The following is a 9,031-nucleotide window of genomic DNA, read 5'->3' on the forward strand; positions in this document are numbered from 1 at the left end:
TGGGTGTTTAAAAATATATTATTTTTTACTTCAAAGTATATTAAAATAATATTTTTTTTTATTTTTAAATTTATTTTAACATCAACTTATTAAAATATTTAAAAACATTAACATATAAATTTAAAACAAAAAAAATAATTTTTTAACAAAAACAAATTCAACCTCAATTCCAAATACGATCAAAACTGAACATTTGTGTTAGGACTTAACTTTTTTAAGAGTGTTCTAAGATAAAAATATTAAATCATTAGATGTAAATATTAAAAAAAAAAAGTGCAAAGAGAGGGGAGCGAGAGAGAAGAGGAAATATGTATGAAACAAAAATATGTAGTAAAATCACTTTCCCATTTCACCGAACAATATTATTTATTGAATATAAACCAAAAAGAATGTTATAAATATTTTTTAAGTGTGATTAAAAGAATAATAAATCATTATAAGTAAGAAAAATAATTAACAATAAAAAAAAAGAGAGGGAGAAGAAAAGAGAACACGCATGAAAAGATAAGAGAATTTGATTTAGGATTGTAGGGAATTGACATAATATAAAGTGACAGGATAGAATTAGAATTCTCATACCCTAAAATTACAACCCCAAACAATATAAAAGAAAAGAAAATTTTGATATACCTCAATGGTCTTTTAATTCATAATTTTAATGAAATAAATAAAACATCAACTATTGATATAGGTAAATACCTACTTAAAAATAATAAAAACACTAAGTAAGAAAAATAATTAAAATCTAAAATTAACTATGAAAATAATTAAAATTATATATTGAATATATAAACCATGCCTTTTAGTGTTCCTTACTAGATTTTTAATACCTTCGCTTCACATACAGCAGGTAATCTTTGGAGACGTTGATATGAGTTTTTTATTGTTCACAACAAAGCCTTTCCTATCAGTACATTTCTCTTTCCCGCACCCCTATATTTTTTGGAGTTGTTCTTAATTTGTTGTCACTCCAAAAATATATTGTCATCTTGAATCAAATTTGGTGTATTTTAACATCCCATATAGCTATCACTAGATTTTTCTTTCCCGCACCCCTATATTTCTTGGAGTTGTTCTTAATTTGTTGTCACTCCAAAAATATATTGTCATCTTGAATCAAATTTGGTGTATTTTAGCATCCCATATAGCTATCACTAGATTTTTCTTTCCCGCACCCCTATATTTCTTGGAGTTATTCTTAATTTGTTGTCACTCCAAAAATATATTGTCATCTTGAATCAAATTTGGTGTATTTTAGCATCCCATATAGCTATCACTAGATTTTTCTTTCCCGCACCCCTATATTTCTTGGAGTTGTTCTTAATTTGTTGTCACTCCAAAAATATATTGTCATCTTGAATCAAATTTGGTGTATTTTAGCATCCCATATAGCTATCACTAGATTTTTCTTTCCCGCGCCCCTATATTTTTTGGAGTTGTTCTTAATCTGTTGTCACTCCAAAAATATATGGTCATCTCTTGAATCAAATTTGGTGTATTTTAACATCCATATAGCTATCACTACATTTCTCTTTCCCGCACCCCTATATTTCTTGGAGTTGTTCTTAATTTGTTGTCACTCCAAAAATATTAGGTTGTTGAATGTAACTGTGTGATAAAGGTTTGTTTATCTCTAAGGAAAGTTTTGGTTTTTGAAAGAGAATGTTCCCCCCATCTTTCGTTTTTCTTTAATAAGGAAGAACTTTTTATCTAAAACTTTTTTATTTTTAATTTTTAAGCTCATTCCATTTTATAAACCTCAAAAGATAGATTACAAAGAGATGGAGAGTGATAAAACCAACAATCCTATATGAAACAAATACATAAGTAATATAAAAATAATATATATAATTTAGAATAAATAACTCACAACAAGATTTAACTTTTAAAAAAAATAGAATTCAAACTCAACTTTTAAATTCAATATATATATATATGAGGGGGAAAAACACACACAGCACACACACTTATAGTCTACCTTAGAGATTATAATGTTCACGAGTCACCTGCTCGTTTTATTACAATGCATTCAGCAACATTCATAGAGAGTTCTAGCATGAGCTCGGCGTAAGAGTTCTACACCATTATTCACACATAGGCACTTGCTCAACATATAATAAAGTGACATAATCTTTTAAACTTAGTGGGATCGTGTAGGCGTCGTCGTCATCCCCATATACAACATCTGTAACTCGAACAAGGTTAACAATATGTTGAAGAAGAAGCATTGGAGCATTAGTTGGCCTCATGCAATCTTCATTGATGTCCTTCCATCCATTTGCGACCATCTTTTGTATCTCTTCGATTGCTTTCTTTTCCGAGACATCATATTGTTTCATGAAGCATTCAACACCGGATGCACAGTCTCCTCTCTTCTGTTCACCCTTCAAACAAATATAGGATTATAATGGTTAAAAAAGAAACTTAGCATATTGTAAAAAAGAAAGAAACTTAGCATATTGTAAACTTAGCATATTTTTTAATGGTTAAAAAAGAAACTTAGCAGTGCTTCTTGAGGGCAAGTTGGAAAATTCATCAAGCCAACTCCAACCATCAATAGACCATAGCATCCCAGTGATATAACGAAATAAATGGGAAGCTGGGATGAATGAGAAATTAGGGCACGATAATCCCCAACAAATACAAAAAGCAAAACAAGCATGCAAATGAATCAACAAGTCTTTTTATTTTTATTTTTTATAATTCAATAATAAACAAGAAGACCCTTGAAGTATAAGTTATGAACTTGAATCAAAAACTCACCAACCAGGTATGGCTACGTGGAATAATGGAAGTTTGCAAGAGCCCAATCCAACAGGCAGAGATGGCCACAAGCAGTACCATAATCTTTACAATATGCTTCATTGTATGTATATTGATTAAAAACTCCTGTTGATATAAAAAAATAATCACAATTAAGTATGGTTACTTCAATCCTTATTCTTTTGATTTTTAATTTTTGTTATGGGCTCTCTTGTAAAAATTTTATTTATTTTTAAGTTTATCCTTCCATCCCAATTTATGATATATTATTTTTTCTAATTTGATCTTTATTCTTTTGATTTTTTATTTCTTTTCATTTTTTTCCTTTAGTCCAAATTTGTGATATATTATTTTTTCTGATTTGATCCTCATTTTTTTTTTTGTCCTTCTATAAAATAAAATTTTCTTTTTAATTTCACCTTCAATAAAAAATTCATAGTTCTCATCCAATTTATTTTTTATTTCAATTTTAATCATCACTCTTTTAATTGTTATTTTTTGTTTTGAATACTTTTGTATAATTGAATTTTTTTTCGATTTCATCCTTCAATATTTGATTGATTAGGGATTAGGCTTCACAATTTTTCTATGTGTGATGCTTCTAGTCTAATGACCTGGGTCATGAATTTGAAAAGTTCATACGGTTTGATATTATTTTTTTTACTTATTTTCTTTTCTAGTTTCATCATTCGACATTGTTTTTTTAGAAAAAAAAATGAGCTGTGTTTTCTTTGATTTTTTTTCTACTAGATTATCCTGATCTCATGATCTAAGCCACAAGATTGACGGGTTGACTCGCCCCTTGTTACCTAAGTTACATATTTGTCATGCTAACTCAGTTAACTCAGACCGGTTTTCTATCCATTTTTAATCTAATTTCATCATTTTATATTTAATTGGTTAAAAACCGAACTACATTGTTTTTCCATGTTCTAGAGGTTCCCATATTTCTTGTTCCCAGGTCCCAACTTGAAAGAGTAGTAAACCCGATATGTCAAAAGCCAATACTAAAATTTAACTTTTTTTCTAAACTTGACCCACGGGATGTTATCAGTTGAGCCAAAACACTGCTAATCATGTATGACTCGAATTCCTGCCGTGAAATATTAAGTTAATATAAATTGATAGCATTGAGTAATCCTTAACGTGCTTTTTTCTACTATATTGATAATGTTTTTTTCTTATAGAGTTTTACTCAATAAAAATGAAGTCTTCGTTTGAAGTAAAAGTAATCAACAGCTAGACAAAAGTAGAACATATGAGACGAGTGGCAACGAAAGATACATATGATTTTATAATTAAAAAGAGAGAGAGAGGCGATATATAATTTCGAAAAAATAAAAAAAACAATTGTGAAACATCAGATTATAATCTTAGCATACCGTTGTGGGAAGGAAAATGAAGCGAAGCTACAACCCCACAAGCTTGGTGGGAAATCTGCCTTTCGACGAGAATTGTTTTGTTGATTGTTGTTTGCTGTTATATCTGCTTGGGTTTCCATTTTCTTGAATGAAATAGAGACAAATGCTCGAGATTAGTACTTTGATGCTCGAGTACCTAAATCATCATCAAAGGAAGGCTATTTATAGGAAAATGGCATGACGTTGTGTACTATACCTTGTATTCATTTTAAAACTTCGAAACTCTTCATAGAGTATTTGATTTAAAATCATGTTATTTTCTTCTTTATATTTTTCTCAATCTCTTTCACGTTACATTTTATATGAGAATTTGATTTAAGATCGTAAAGAATTTAAAAAATATAAAATGAAAAGATAGAATTAGAATTTTCATACCCTACAATTACAATCCCAAACTACATAAAAGTCAAGAAAATTCAATGGTCTTTTAATTCATAATTTTAATGAAAAAAATAAAACATCAACTATTGATATATAGGTAAATACCTACTTAAAAAACAATAAAAACACTAAGTAAGAAAAATAATTAAAATCTAAAATTAACTATGAAAAAAATTAAAATTACAAAAACAACAACTTTTAAATTTAATTTGTAAATTTATTGGTCCCAACTTGACATACACCAGAATATTTGATTCAAGATGACCATATATTTTTGGAGTGGCAACAAATTTAGGGTCATCATGGATGAAATCATATCCCTCTCTCCCTCCCCCCCCCCTCCCTCTCTCTCTCTCTCTCTATATATATATATATATATATATATATATATGAGTTCAAAAATCCCAAGTGTCAAATATAGGAGTTTTATTGACATAACTTAATCGATTTGATATGTTAAAATAAAAAATAAATGGTTCATTGTTTAATTAACACCTATAGAATAAATATGTTATTAAATAATTTAAATAATATATTAACATTGAATACTTAAACCGACCAAGTGATTTAGTTGGTTTGTTAATAATTTATTTATGATGACCATATTTCTTATGACTTTATTACAAATTAAGGATAAATTTGTTTGATTCATTGATTGGTGTTGGAGTACTTGTATCTCTTAAACAACATGAGTAAATGTAGTATACATACCAAACACAAAATATATATATATATATATATATATATATATATATATATATATATATATATATATATAGAGAGAGAGAGAGAGAGAGAGAGAGAGAGAGAGAGAGAGAGAGATGATTTCATTCATGATGACCCTATATTTTTTGGAGTTGTTCTTAATTTGTTGCCACTCCAAAGATACATGGTCATCTTTAATCAAATCTGGTGTATGCCCTTGACATGGTTGGGACCCAATAAATACTCAAGTTAGGTAAAGCTTATTAGGCTACTCGTGGAATTTTCTTTTTTTAACTCAAAATTTCAGAGGTACAATAAATCAAGGCATCTTCAATGACAAAAAACGATTGTAAAGAGGCAAATTTTAATATAGTATTTGAATGGTATAATTTAGTTTTTTTTATGTGGTATTCCAATAAAAAATAACATTTTAAGAAGACATTTTGTATTTTTTTATATAGAATGATGAGAGAAAGAGGAAAAGATTAAAGAGAAAAAATAGTTAAAATTTTCATTTATTTTAATAATTTTTACAAAAAATATATAGAAATAGCTTTTCATTTTGATAAAAAATAATTTTAACACCCCATATAGCTATCACTAGATTTTTCTTTCCCGCACTAGGCCGCGGGGCAGGATAATTTTTTTCTAGCATAAAAATATATATTCAAATGATAATAACTTAAGAGAACCCAAGTTAACTTAATTAATCCGTGAACTAAAGATAACCTCAAAAAAAGAAAAGAGAAAAAGAATAGAGAGCTCATGCCCAATAGTACTCTAATGTCAAAAGATAAAATAAAATAAAAAAAACCAAAGTTATATCAGTTAATTTTGAAACCAGCTACTTTAGTAATGAGACCGAAATGACTATATAGAAGACCCAAAAAAATATTGACAAAATTCTTAACCAAAAACCAGCTACTTTAGTTGTTGTTACCTAATTTTTGACCCACCTTTTTTGATAAAATTTTCAGAAAATTCAAAAATAGAGAAAAACAACAAAAATCCAAAAAAATATGTTTTTAATATATTTCATCGTTTTTAGCATTTTCAACGTTGTCTAAAAAAAGAATTTTAATTTTCAAAGATTTTTGGAACGCGTTCGACTTTTTACGCGTCATTTTAAAAATCATTGATTTTCCTCATTGAAGTCGACGTTGATATTGCTCGTTTTCAAAAAAAATACAAAAAAAATAAGAAAGAATCAAATTTGAAAAAAAAAAAGAAGTTGAGGACCAAGTTGCAAAACCTAGCAACATTTTACTATAAATACTAGTCTTCTCAACTCATAGAAGGTGGTCATCTTGTAATTTTGAGGAGGCAACACAAAAGCGGGAAAACCCTAAAAAACTGACTGCTTCCTCTCCCTCACGAAGAACCAGCCGCCAGCCCCTCCTTGGTTTTGATTTTTCCAGCCGCCGGCTACCCCACACCTCCCTTTTTGATTTTTTTTTCTTCCTCTCCCCAGCCGCTCACTGAGGCCAGCCCCCTCATCAGATTTTCCTTTTTTTTTGTTTCTCACCAGCCAAAGGCTGAGCCTCAGCCCTTGCACAGCCCACCATCCCTCTCCTCTTGCCCGACCATCTACCCCTTCATTTCCTTTTCCCAGCCGGGCGCTGGACAGCCTCATCTCCATCCTAGCCGTTCCCTTTCAGCACCAGACCTTCTCCATATCGGCGGTGCTCCTCTCAGCCATCAACAACGCCTTCTTCTCCCACAACAGACGGCCAACAGCAACGACGAAGCAGCACCGAGAACTAGCAGTCCACAGATCCACCGGCCACCGACCGGACAAAACCCAAAGAGCCAGTAGCGCCGTCCACACTCTCTCGGCCTGCTACCAACACAGATCGGCCACAGAGCCGTCCGCCTATACAGATCGGCCACCAGCAGCAGCGCCACCCCCTCTCGGCCGTCACACCTTTTAGCCGCTAGATCGGCCACCGTGGAGTAAGCCACGTTCACCGAAGATCCAAAGCAAAGAGCTCTCCTTCACAGCAGAACCACCTCTGGAGAAGAAAAAAATGGAACCAAAAGCAGATCTGTACAAAATGAAAATAAAATCGACTGGCTTGTGTGTTTTTCTTCTTGTGCAGGTGACGGTGGTGTCACCGCTGGCAGAAAAGTGAAAGGGGAGAAGAAGCTGCTCCATGCACCCCTGTTTTTTTCAGGTTTCTAGCGCGGCGCATGAACCCACATGCGCCAGTGTGGTGGCGCGTGGGAAGACGCGCCGCCACTGTTCAGGCAGCCCAGAATGCTTCCCAGAATTGTTTTCAGAGTTTTAGGGCTATTTTTGTAAATTTTACATTGATTAATGTAATTTTTGTTTAGTTGTTTTGAATTTGTGTAAATGTGGATGTAAAAGAAAAGAAAAGAAAGAGAAAGTGATAATAAAAAAAAGAAAAAGAAATGTTTGTGTGTGTTTGAATTTTTTTTTAATGTATGTTATTGAATAAAAAAAAATGAATTTAATTTAATATGCACAAATATCTAAAGGACAGATAAAAATCATGTTGTATTTTCCATAAAAATGTAGAACATGTATCTACATATATTCTGGGAACTAATAACTGATTTATCAAAACCTAGAATTTGGCTAAAATTTTATTTTTAAAATCACATCAAGTCCACGAAGCTTGAAAGTAAATATGTGGTGTGTATTTTGTTTATGAATGATTTTTTTTTTATGATAAAATTGCAAGAATAAAGAATAATTTAATATTCTGATTTGTTCACGGGTAAAGAATTATGAACTTACATGTAAGTTGTATTTTCTAAAATTCGATGAATGAATTGAATTTTAAAACTTCTTTAACACATCAAGTTCACGAAGCAGCTTACTTCAGGTATGATACGTTAGGGGTGCTAATACCTTCCCTAACCACAACCAGTCTCTTACCCGTGAATCTCTGACGAGACCAGTACACCCGGGTTTCCTAGTAGCCTTCAATAAATTACTAGGTGGCGACTCCAACGAACCAATCAAAGCAAAAGAGAAAGAGATGAAAAAGTTGCCAAGCCTGATGCTGCGTGGATTTTCTAACGTGCGACATTAGTAACGAGACCCTTTTCAATATCAGAAATTCCAAAAATATTTGGAGATCCTTGTTGATTTATTTGTGGACCTCTCGCACTTTTTTTTTTCTTTGTGTTTTGTATTTTTTTTTGCTATATGCTCAATTTGTTGACCATGCTGTTAAATGCAAACTTTGTTGTCCAATGTTTCTTTTATTTCTGTCTAAAAATGGGGCAAATAATAATAAAAGGGTAAAATAATGGCATTAGAAAAATTCTTCTTCAAATTAAATTTCTTGCGAAAGTATTCACTGACACTAGAGTCAGAAATATCACATTTGTTTTGGTTGTGTGCAATATTTACCAATGCTAGTGTTGTAACCCAATTTTGGATTCACCAAAATTTTCTTGAATGTAATTTAATTTTTATTATTATTTATAAAAATCCAAAAAAATTAAGAAATTTTTTTAAAAAAATCAAAAATATTTTTTTTTTCTCGAGTCAACCGCATCTTTTCATTAAAACCATGTCGACCAGGGTAAAAAATGAGTTTCGGGTCAAAACCGTTATTTTCGACCAAAACCGAGTGCACCGGATCTATACGGGTCAAACCATGTTGACCAGGTCTAAAAATGAGTTCCGGGTTGTTTCGGGTCAAAAACGTCATTTTCAACCAAAACCGAGTTCACCGGGTCAAACCATGTCGACCAGGTTTAAAAATGAGTGACGGGCTGTTTCGGGT

The sequence above is a fragment of the Populus alba genome, chromosome 19, assembly GCF_005239225.2.
Source record: "Populus alba chromosome 19, ASM523922v2, whole genome shotgun sequence".
NCBI lineage: Eukaryota > Viridiplantae > Streptophyta > Magnoliopsida > Malpighiales > Salicaceae > Populus > Populus alba.